This window comes from Pyxicephalus adspersus, chromosome 12 (genome assembly GCF_032062135.1).
Source record: "Pyxicephalus adspersus chromosome 12, UCB_Pads_2.0, whole genome shotgun sequence".
Taxonomy (NCBI): Eukaryota; Metazoa; Chordata; class Amphibia; order Anura; family Pyxicephalidae; genus Pyxicephalus; species Pyxicephalus adspersus.
In genome coordinates this window covers 36,672,598-36,685,572 of record NC_092869.1, presented here as the reverse complement: position 1 = coordinate 36,685,572, position 12,975 = coordinate 36,672,598, and positions in this window count along the sequence as shown.

Genomic DNA, 12,975 nt, shown 5'->3' with positions numbered 1-12,975 from the left:
TTGCATATTTGCAAAGATCCTCTGTATTGCCTCTTCCTAATGGTGAATAGATTCATTCAAGGTATGGGTTATCAGGATTGTCTTGTCAGTAAAGTGTTGGGTGACAGTCAGTAACAGTTGGAAATTGGTTATTAGAGTCCTTCAATGGTCAGCGTTAAGTTTTTAGGTTGACCTATTTGAATCCTTTTGGTTAGGTAATTGGAGGTCATATAGTCGGTTGCAAGAAAGGGGGATGATGCAGTCAAATTGAGGTTCCATGATGTCATCCTAATTACTGAAGCTGTAATAGAACTAGATAAACTCTAGTGTACTAGAGTTGGTACACATGGACAACCTTTCAGTTAAAATATTTCACTATCCCAGCACTTGTTGCTATGGGTTACTGCACACTGCTTACTGTCGGTGCACTTTGCACACTTTAATTGTCTAAGACAGTTGCACGGGGTCAAATAACTGACTGAAGTTGTATGTTATTAAATGCTCCGTCTCTTTAGTGCCTCCACAGCTACACAAAGGGGGTTTCTTTACAACTCCTCAGAGTCTCATCCATTGGATCTGATTTGTACCTTTCAGAATACAATATATTAAGGGCTGGAGTTTTAGCATCACAAATGACCGTGATGTGTCAGAGGCTGAAGATCACCCTGTAAGAGTCTTCATGTTTATAGGTAAAGAAGCTCTTAATATATGAGTATGTCACTAGAGGTGACAGGCATTGACATATTTGTTCACTGTTTGTGTGAAAAATGGCCAGACAAAGTTGTCCACAAGGGACTGCGCAAATGATCTGCAGCTCAGTAGAAAATTTAATTTAACCCCTTTGCTAATGTTGATTGATGGCGTGTTTGGCATTGACGGTGTACGGCAATGTTTTTTGCGGTCATATACCAGAGATATTATTCTGTGATTTATGCAATGCTCAAACATTCACATGCAAGAATGGTGTTTCCTGCAAATTGGTAGTAGGACTTACAAGGTGGAGAGATTGAATTTCTATAGTCTTACCATTTCCTCTTCAAACAAATATGTGAAGTCACTGATTTTGTAATATCTTAAAGGATTTACTGTTCTTCATTTTTCTTTTTTTTTTTTTTTGGAACATAAGTAAAAGTACACTTTAGTCAAAATCAGAAATTGAAGTATATTTTGTACCCAAAACGTTATTGCTGTTTTGAATAGAATTGGGAAAGATAAAAACCTGTCAGTTTTATTTTCTATTGGAGGGATTCCCTTCAGTTACTTCTTGGGGTAAACTTTTATCAGACTGGAGGTGAAACATTTTCAACAGGGACTGATATTAGCATTTTTACCAGATAGTAAAGGAATATCTCCAATTGCAGTAATACCCAAAAGAGTTCTCCTACTTTCCCACAAAGAACCTATAAAATAAAAAAATCAGCTGTTACTGTTATACTCTAGTCCAGTGATTTTCAACTAGTGTGCCGTGAGAGATCTTCAGTTGTACCGTGGGAAATTATCCAACTACCATTTTTGAGTGTCTGTGCTGTAGTGACTGGCAGAGTAATGTAATACTCTTTCATGTCAGAGGGTGGCAGTAGGTAGCCTAATCGTCTTGTTTATTTTTTTAGAGACAAGAGAATTAGCTACACAGTGTCATTTTGTAACATTTTTGATTTGTGGTGTGCTGCAGCATTTTCTAAATGTAAAAAATGTGCCATGGCTCAAAAAAGGTTGAAAAACACAGCTGTAGTCCTCCCAAATCTCTTTTGTCTGTATCTGGTGATCCAGGAATGCCTTCTTGAGATGCAGGAAGGCATTTCTCAAACATACCCACCTGTGTTATGCAAACCTTTAGCCCTTCAATCAAACGTGACTCCTACCTCGCCCTTTTTTTTCGGTGAACACAATTTCCCCATCCTAAATACACATCTATTGTTAGAAATGTGAAATTCTGCATTGGCCTCATTCATGCCACACTCTGCATTGGTAGATTTTTCAGATATGCCACATCCTGTTAATGATACATGTTGTGGCAATTTGGTCCATCCACCCTAAATGAAAGCATATCTAATAGCTAACAATAATTTCTATGGTACCTTTTGTTTTTCTAAATATGATTTTAAAATTTCAACTTTTACATGTGTCCTCCAATAAAGAACGTTGTATGACGTGGTGAAAGCAAATAACAAGACGGTTTTGTGCTGGAACTTGCTCCCTGACACTATAGCAAAACTGAATTTACAGATGCTTCCATGTGCTACAGAGGATGTGGTCAGAGGGGGGCTATGCCTATGCCAGGGGGTACTGGCCAAAAGTAAACCATTTCTAGGATTGTGTATTTACTATTTTCCAATGACCTATGCAATTCCACAACTTAAAATTCCCTATTATAGCCTTGCCCAGCCATCTCGACCTGTCCATCCCAAAACTACTTGCTACTACTTGCTTGCTAATTACGTTTGCTACATTACATTCTCCTAGCAGCCTGTATCACTGTTGAATGCTTTTGGAAGAGTACCAACCTGAGCCATCTCTACATGAAGTTGAAACTCAACTGGATAATGCCTAACTGCTCACCTCTATCCTTAAATATAAGGAAGGAATTTTTTTCATGGCACTTGGGACTTCTGGTGACAATTTTTGGATTAAATTGTCTTCATCTAGCCAGTGATAGGATCCTATCCAGTGCAGTCCTTAGTCTTTCACCCCTCTTCCCCTTTTTTTTCTTTCACTTTTTTTGTCCTTTCCCTTTGATCCTGTGACCTACTCCGCTGAGATGCCTGTTTGCTGTATCCTGGGTCCCATAGATACTAGCCTACCTGGGATGCTGATTAGCTGTTGCAATAATCTAGCACATACTGTAGGATCTCGCCTATCCAGCTCCCGACTAGCCGGCCTCCGTACTATCCCGCCTAGTACTGAGTCTGAAAAAATAAATCTTAATTCTAAAATGCCGGGGAGGCGCATGCGCACGTCTGCTGCGATGCTCCCGCATGGCACTTTTTGCATTGTCGCTGCTGCCTGCTCTCCGGAACTGTGAGCAGATGTCTGCGGGTGCAGAGAGAGGAACACTGCCCGTGTGTGGAGGTGGGTATTGTACTTTATTAATGGGACTCTGGACAATACGGCTTTTTTGTTATTCAGCCTACCCTGCCGCCACATTAGGCCGGATAGTCAAGAGTCCACTGTATATGTATCTCTCTGCGCTTTTCAAATTCCCTGAGCAAGCATTATATCTGCCAAATATGTTGGCAAGCTTTATTCTATTAACCACCTAGCCGGTATGCCCGTACGAAGGTCGGGCAAAAAAAAATTGCTAGGATGGTTAACCCCGTAATTTTGTCACAGCCTTACCTCCATGGTCCCTACAATTTAAAAAAAAAATTTCATGAAAAACAGTGGATCACTTTTGGTACAGAAATCTAGACCTCAGTGTAACGCTCAGGTGGTTAAGCAGTCTGTATATTATGGAACCAGATCAGCAATATCTGTTTACATATTGTGAGTTTAGGTCCGCTTTAATTTTAATTTTTATATCTGTGTCTTGCACATATATACCACAGCCTTACAGGCAACTAGTTTGTATCTTATGACCTTATTGTAGGTACCAAGGGACTCCCTGCACCCAGAAGGTCAGGGTTTCTAAAACATTTTGTAACTACATTATCTACGGAAGAACCAATCCCTACTTTGCTGCAGTTATTTTGTGGCCTGTAAGTTAAATTGGCACATTTTTTGGGTGGGGAGCTTTTGAGTGTTTAAGTATGGGAGAAGAGAGTGCTAGGGGGACCTTTCTGAGGCTGCAACCTATGAACTTTAATGATCATATCAAATAGGAACTTTCATGTTAGGGACATAAGTGGCTTCAAAAAGTAAGTAGACGCCTTTCCCTTTTTTCAGTTTGATATGTTGCAGACTGATGCATTCTGGTAATTTACACTCATAATCCTATAATGACAAAGTGAAAACAGAATTTTAGACAACCTAGTAAATTTATTAAAAAGAAAAATCTGAAATATCTTATTTACCTAAGTATTTAGATCCTGAACTTTGTACTTAGTTAAAGCACTTTTGGCATCTTTTTCGCACACCTTGATTGGGGTATTTTCTGCCATTCGTCTTTGCCAATCCTCCAATCTCAGGTTGGATGGGGATCATTGGTGGAAAGCCATTTTCGGGTCTTTTGTTAGGAAATGTAATATTGTGTATGCTCTTATACAAGTTTATCTCTCATGCTAAACCTTTGCCATGTGACAATATTGTCTGTCTGGTATTGAGAATGTGTTTAACTAAAGTTTAACTCAGTTGTTCTTCTCAGTGAGAGACCTCCTGAGGGCAGAGAAGCATGGTGTCTGTGTGCAGTTTCTACTCTGTCTAAAGAAAGCAGGGGTTTACAAGATAAGATTAGAGAACATTATTATACCGGTTATCCCAATCTCTTATTATAATGGCAACATCTTTCCAGAGATGTTCAATAGGGTTCAAGTCAGGGCTCCGGCTGGGCCACTCCAGGACATTCTCAGAGTTGTCCCCAAGCAACTCCTTTGTTGTCTTTGCTGTGTACTTTGGGTCATTGTCATGTTGGAAGGTGAACCTTTGGTCCATTCCGAGATTCTGATCAGTAGCAGGTTTACATTGATTATATCTCTGTTCTTTGGTCAGGATTGAGGGAATGCTAAATAGAGCAGTCTCCCAGTCCCTGCTGCTGAAAAAAGCCCCCACAGCATGATGCTGCCACCACCATGCTTCACTGTTGGGATGGTATTGGGCAGGTGTTAAGTGGTGCCTGGTTTCCTCCTAATGTTTAGAATTGAGGCCAAACCGTTAATTCTTGATTTCATTAGACCAGAGAATTCTGTTCCTCACTGTCTAAGTGCTTCAGGTGTTTTTTTTTTTTTTGTTCAAACTTCAAGCAGGCTTTCATGTGTCTTTCAGAGGAGAGGCTTCTGTCTGGCCACGCTGCAATAAAGCCCAGATCAGTGGAGGGCTGCAGTTTTGGTTGTTCTTTTGTAACTTTGTCCCATCTGCACACAGGAGCTCTGTCAGAATGACTATTTGGTTCTTTGTCACGTATGGCCCTTCTCCCTCAGTTTGCTCAGTATGGCCAGTCGATCATCTTTTGAGAGAGTCCTGGTTGTGCCAGGCTTCTTCCATTTGAGAATTATGGAGGCCACTGCACTCTTGGGGAACCCTTTAATACAATAGAATTTTTTGTAGCCCTCCTCAGATCTGTACTTTGCAACAATTCTGTCTCTGTGCTCTGCAGGCAGTTCATTTGTCCACATGGTTTAGTTTTTTTCTGTAATATGTATAGTCAACTATGAGGCCTTCTATAGAGAGGTATGTACCTTCCCAAATCACTTCCAATCAACCTAATTTACCACAAGTGGACTCTAATCAAGGTGCAGAAACATACCAGCAGAGATCAAGAAAAATGGGAGGCACCTGAGCTAAAGTTTAAATGAATACATGTGTAAATGTAATATTTCAGTTTTTTGGGGGTTGTTTTTGTTTTTTTTTTTTGTTTTTTTTGGATCACCAAAATTGGCTAAAATTCTGTCATTACGTCGTCGTTATGGGGTACTGTGTGTAGAATAATGAGAAAATTAGGAATTTACAATTGGAGGATCAGGCTGCAACACAACACTGAAAAAATGGGAGGAGGTCTGAATGCTTTCTTAAGTGATTGTACCTTAAGGAAATTCTTAGTCTGTCTGTCTTTCATGAGGTCATCCCACCAGGAAGAACCTGAGCACAAACAGCAGCTTCTTCAGGGTGGAGTGCTACAACAATAAATATTCTACTTAATAAAGTGTAAAATGTACTAGATTCCATTTTTGGATTATGCAAATACAGTATCCAAAGTTTTTTAGGCCATATTTCCTTCTTTTGTAATGATTTGCGGACACATTATATCTATTTAACACAAGATACAAACAGAACATTGAATCTGTCTTTATTTTCACAATAAAAATGTACAACCACTATTGAAAATGTAAAAAAAAGTATAAAGTTAACAGTAAAGCTAGGATACAGAATGTGTCTTATATGTCGTATGTGTATATGTTATTTGTTATATGACATTTGTTTTGACACATGTATTGTTTGCAAGCATTTTAATAAAAGAAAAATGTAGAAATGTTTCTGATGTAAGAATATAAACTTTGAAATTACTTGACAGTCCTACAGCAATGGAGCAACAGAATAATATATTTTTACTCTCTGGTCTTTGGCAGTATGGCTACCCATTTATTTATATATATCTATAGGCTTTTAAAGTTTTATTTGTATTTCAAGGACAAAACCATGAATCACTTACAGGTCCATCTAACTGAACAGTTGACCTATAGTTTAAACATACCAGCCTGCTAAACTCCATAAACATGGCATATTAAGGGCATGTGTCTATGGCTTTGTGGGCTCAATGGTCTTACAATATTTCTGAGCGTATATGTGGCCCTTCCGCTACAATGGAAGGTCTGTTCATGCTCTCTGGACCCCTTCCCAAATCGCCTCATTTCAACAGCTGACAAATGCAGCTAAAAAAAAAATAATTAAAAAAAAAAAAAAAATATATATATATATATATATATATATATATATATATATATATATATATGTATGTACTTTTTTTTTTCTTCACAAAGTTAGACACATATTTAGATTTGGCTTGGTCAGTCTCCATTTGAAAGACATTAATCCTGCTAAATAGATGTCAAAAGGCGAGGCGTTGCAAGGTTACTGTTCCTTTTCATATACTGTGGAGTGCGCCTTTCTGATCAAGTGGTCCTAAACATTTCACAATTTCGATAGAGAACTGTTGAACTGTTAAGAACCACTAAGCCAGGCAGACAGTGAAGTGCAAGTACAAGTTCCAGGAGACTCTGGGAGGAGGCCAGCCCAGCCCTCTGTGTAATGTGGACGAGCAGCATTCAGATCCCAGACACACCTAGGACAAAACAGATCATGTTGGTAATAAACATTGATTTAATTATACCTTAGACAACAAAGGCAAAAAAGCACTGTCTCAACCTTCTGATCAGTTGCTGAAGGCCTAAGCCTTTTAAGTCCACCTAAACCTGGATTTTACGTTTTGGGGGAATATTAGACAATATAGTCAGCTAAGTATCTCTAGGACATCTGAGGATCTCTGCACTAATGCTCTTATAGCTGTATCACTTTTAGTCACTTGTGTGCCTTATGGGGTCAAGAAAGGCATTAATGCCAGTGATTGGGGAATAAAATAAAGTCATAACCCAATACCATAGTCACTATCGGCCTGTGCATGTATGCTTATTTGACAGAGTTATCCATAATTCAAGTTCACCCAAAACATGTGCTTTATGTTTTCTTTTTTGTTTGTTTTCTGGTGGGTTGGGGGTTGGCAGGTGCTGGTAAACTAAAATACACCTGCTTCCTTAGATGCAGACTTGAACTTGGTTTGAAGCTGTGTCTTCAATCCGTGACCACCAGAAAGGCCTCTTTACACATGAATGTCTTTGGGAACTCACTCTGCCAGTTCAGCTCTGCCTCCTCCACCTCGCTACCAAGTCTCTGCCAAAGTAAATGAACTTGTATAAATTGTGTTGATGAAACACTGCTAGGGATTTGGTTTCCAGCTCACTTCTTCCATGACTTATGTTTATGAACAGCACAGCTCCTGAGACTGATTGACCCCAATTAGCTATGCTACTTTTCTAGCCTTTCTATCATTAATAAAGAAAGGGCACCTAATTACATTTCCTAATTTCTTTGGAAAAGTTAAGTAGGGAACTCCATTGGCACTTACTTTTTTACTTTAACCCTATTAGAGAAGCTATTGCAGAGGTTCCCAAACCAACCCAGCCTTCCCACAATGTATGTTTTGCCAAGGTGCAGATAAATTAGGTAAGATATCTAAAACATACAGGAATGAATGCTGGTATAAGTTTATATTACCATTAGTATTGCCTATGGAAAAAAAAGCCACAGCAAAGTTCCCTGGCCTGGCCATCTGGCATGGCCCTCATAAGCGATCTCTCTCCTGCATTTAGCTATAATATTTCACATAATAAGAGCATTTGTCAAACTGACAGGACTCTCCTATTGTATTAATGGGAAAGAAAGTAAAAATTGTACTGCTGATATGAACACCCTTTGGGAAACTTTAAAAACAGTGAAGGGAGTTAATTTGGTTGTCTTGCTAAATGCCATGGAGTACAGGAGGCCTACTAAAAGCCCAACAATGACATACCTGGAAATATGAAATATATTTCAAGTGCTGATTTTCAGTACTCTAATCCAGTGTATATATAACAGATTATTTACACACAACCTCTAAATTGTTTAAGCCAATCAGATTCCCCACAATTATAGCTTCTTATCAATTGTTTCCTGGTTCTAATACTGTTAAACTTTAATTGCAAAAACTGGATTTGTACTAGACATTGCTTGTGATTTGTCAGCCTTTTGGCCTTTTAATACAGCAATGTGGCCTGTAGATCAGTGGTCCACAACCTTTTGGAGCCCACAGACCACTAAACGCACAGACTCCAAACCCCGCATGCGCGGGGAGCCGTGTGTCACAGAGTGACGTCATGATGCCAGAACCCGCCCATCCTCCCATTGCAGGTCTGAGCATGTGATGGGAGAGTGAGTGGGTTGTGTCCAGAGATACAAACTGCCCACTGCCCTGAGCCTGCGATTCGTAGGGGAGACATGGTCCGCTGCTTTGGCCGGTGCACCCCCCAGCGGGGTCCTTCTCCTGCCACAGCCCACCTGTCAGATGGCCAGGGGTTGGGGACCTCTGCTGTACATGTACTCCATTGCCATAATGCACAGATTTTGGAACATTGGGAAATGCAGGCCAATGCAAACAGCAAATTAAAGGTAAATAAGAAAAATTACTTCACACAATGTTATATACACGAATCATTCTTTGGGAAATGAGTTTCCCAGCTGTGGTGGACTATATTGTATATTTTGCAGTTCCTTATTTAAAAGCTGAGGTGTAATAACTGTGCTCCTACCTAAAAGTGATTTATTAGTCCTGGATGGCAAAAAAGGAAACTCTAATTTAAATATTTACTTAATCTACGTGTCTTATGGAGGACTTATAAGACGTGTTGTACAGTACCCTTCACAAAATCACCGGTAATGATTACTGATACATTTGTCTTTACTGAAAAGTCTGCATAAATATAACCTATAAGTGGTCCATAAAAACTACTGAGCAGATCATGCAGTTTAGCAAGATTTCCCAAATCTTGTCTTAAAGCACAACTTAGGATAAATACAAACAGGATTTTTTGTGTGCTCTTATGTAGCTCTGCTGTGAATTTTACTTGGCTACAGTAGCACAGAATGTAAAATGGGCATATTGAATTTCTGGTAAATCCCACATTTCCACTGGAAGAATACCAAGCATAGCGTGTCCTATTGTCCTTGGACACTTTCCATTGCCTACTTGCTGGTGCATTCCTCACAAGAGTCAAAAAGCATATGGAGCTGTCAATAAATGACAGAAATAAAATACCTGAAGGAACAAACACAATAGCTGAACATGCGACAGCTGCTTTAAGAATCAGGTTTTCGATTATTTCTGCCTGGGGGAGCAGGTAGGTATCTCCCTTTAAAAAATGGTTGTCAACAGCATTTGACTACACATTGTTTAATTTCAGTGGGTTCCCAGGCTTCATCCACAAGTCTGTGCAGAAAATACCCAGCCTTCGCTCATGAGCCTGTTCAGGGAGTACAATAGCTTCACCCACAAGCCCATGCAAAGACTACCCAGACCCTGTGTAGGGCTTAACCCATGAGCCTGCATACACAGTACCTGAACTTCACCTATAAGTCTGTGGAAAATGTTCCTATCCTAACCAATTGTAAAGCATGCGTTGTTTAAGCAGAAGCTGAACAGCAACTGTGTAGGTCACCTAAGTTGTCAAGGTCATAAAGATACAGTCTAAGCAAAGCTTTAGTTGCTCACCTGTGTGCCAAGCTGCTGCTCTGCCGAATGAGCTTCTCTGAGCTTGACAACAACAAGGACACTCCTTTATATATGCAACTATCTGCTACCAAGCCATACCTATACAATCACAGAGGAATGCAACCCTCGCCTGACATGACCAGTTTTTCCAGGTTATTTTTTTTTCTGGGTGTTTAACAACCATCTGAGGACTGAGCCAAACGTCAGAAGGCACAGTCAAACCTGTTTCAGACAGCCAGTGAACTTTCTTCCTTTAGAAAAAAAAATGAGAGAATTTGCTTAACAGGTTTTTTGAAGAAGCTGGAGGTGGCTTAGAATGGGAGTGAGTGACTCCACCCAGGTGTAACTCTCTGACTAGCTATTAAGTCTACAGTAAAGGCCTGTGATTTTATTGTGCAAGCCTTTTGGATGTGTCGATGGGTTGTAGCAGAAAGGAAGGTTTATCAATGAATCATGGCATATGTAAGATGGGTGCTACTGTTGTTCTAAATACAATTAGGTTAACACCTATATTCATATGCTGTGATTTTCATTCAAAAGGTATTATGTCCTATCTTTAATTGAGAAGTAAAGTGGCAAATTAAAGTTCAAAGAACCTGCAATGTTATTGTGCATTGCATAGATAGGCTAGTCTGGGGTGGACATGTAGTTTTTAAGTAAGTGTAAAAAATATTTAAATCCTGACACTTTTTTTTTAAGCAGAAGAATGAACGCTAATCACTGAAACCACCCCTAACAATGATACATGGTTTGTCCTAACCTTGTAACTGTCACTGTTTCACTTTTGATGGAATGTTTGGCACATGTTTAATATATGGATAAATGTGAAATGTATGTGTGATAAATATATATAAAACTATTTCTATTTGCATTACCCCATAGAGTTAAGGTAATGCAAATTTTCTTGCTAGATTTGGACTTTAGGGAAATGTGTGAAGTACAAAATCCAGGAAAGGAGAAAAAGAAATGCCTGAATAAAGGCTTTTATTAACCGTTTTTTATTATTATTATTATCATTTTGAATAACTTGTATTGTGGAATCCTGGTTCTCTTTCCATCAAGGAAAATGATCTGCATGACACATAGGATTGCAGTTTGATTAATTATTCCTATTAAACATTTTCCACCACCAGGGACCCAATTATTTATTCACATGATCACTGACTCACTGCAGGTGGATAATCTTGGTCATATACAAGCTTTCCTCATTTCAGATATTTAGGATAAGAAAGGCAGAGCCAAGACCACAGGGAAAGGCAAAATGTAGCATGTTTCAGAATCTAGAACTTATTGCCCAATAGACTCCGACCACAAGGTTGGGGTGAATATTGAAGTGGCAGACTGTCTGTGGGTTTCATGGTCTATCAGGCCACTTGTCGAGGAGCTAGGTCAGCTTGCAAAGGATTGGAAGGAGCAGGCATCCTAATCCGTCTGTCTACACTGTACTGTATCCTTACTTAACACATTGTTTTGCCTATAGCCTCATTCGCCTCAAAAAAACACCTGCAGCAAAACACCTGGCCCCTTCTTTGGAAGAAAACCAAAACATAGCCCATTCTGCTGTATCAAATGCTTCTAAATCAGTTTCCAGAGACAGAGAGAGAAAATCCTTATGTTGAGCTTCATAGGCTTAAGCCCTGTCGTGAATTTGGATCACTGTTGCTGGAAACTATCTTTCCTAATCATTTTCAAATGACTGCTTCATACTGTTCTACGGAGAGAGGAGGATGAGCGAGCAGCACCCAACTGTTGTCAAGGTAAGGCTGGGTCTACATGAACGATTTTAAAAATGCATATAAACGTTCCTACCATGTTTATATGCATTTTTATGCACTTTTACAAGCGTTTTAAAACTTAACTTTAAAACACTAAAAAACATTTATAAATGTCTATGACGCCATTTACCGCGAATTGCGGTAAAGCAAAGGAAAGGGAAACCCTGATGATGCTTAGGCTGTCATCAGGGTTTCCTATTTCTCAGCCAATCACAGAGCACTAGAGATGAATGGGCACAAGTCTCCCCATTCATGTCTAGTGATGAATGGCTGAGAAAAGTAAAACCCCAGCCAATCACAGAGCACTAGGGGTGAATGGAGAGCCTTGTCCTCATTTAACCCCTAGTGCCCTGCGATCCCTCACTGTCAGGAGGAGTTCTAGGGCTGTGCTCATGTCAGGATTGCAGCCCTGGAAATCCTCCTGTCATTGGGATAACCTGTAAAAAAAAAAAAGTTTAGTTACACAAACACACACACATTTAATAAAATAATGTAACATTAATGCCTCGTTTAATTTTTTTACACATTTTAACCCTTTCAGGGAATAAGTAAGGGGTTTTATGTACCCCGGTACTCATTCCCCAGGGTGGGGCGGTGGAGATCTGGGAGTCTCCTTAATAAAGGGGGCTTCCAGAGTCCAAAGTCCTGCTAAAAACATTTTTAAAAGCCCACATTGTTTTCAATGGAAGCTTTCATAAATGCTTAAAAACGCTTGAAAAAGCCTCCATTGAGTTCAATGAAAGCGTTTTCATGCTTTTTTTTTTTTTTTTTAAACGTTGCAAGCAACTTTTAGGATAACGCTCAAAAACGTGCCTGAAGGAAACGCCGTGGTGTAGATTAGCTCATTGGAATGTATGGGGACTTCAAACATGGGCTTTAAAAGCTGCGGAAATAGTCCATGTAGATTAAGCCTAAATTTCTCTTCCACCACTTCCGGAGCAGAAGAATAAAATTTTGTCAAATCGCTTCTCTTCTTAGTGTATTAAAGCGGACCTAAACCAAGAAAACAAAAAACACCAGGAGATAGCACTATCTGACAGAGAGATGCAATGTCTCTTTTGTCAAATACTTAACTCCCTAGCTTCTGGTGGCTTCTGGTTTCTGCTCTAAATTGCATGGCACACGCCAGACGCCAGGGATTTTGCAATTCCTGCTTATGTTCAAGAGTTATATTTTTTATATATATATATATATATATATATATATATATATATATATATACATATGTCAGCAAAAGAGATTGCGTCTCCATGTAACTGGCAGTGAATGAGG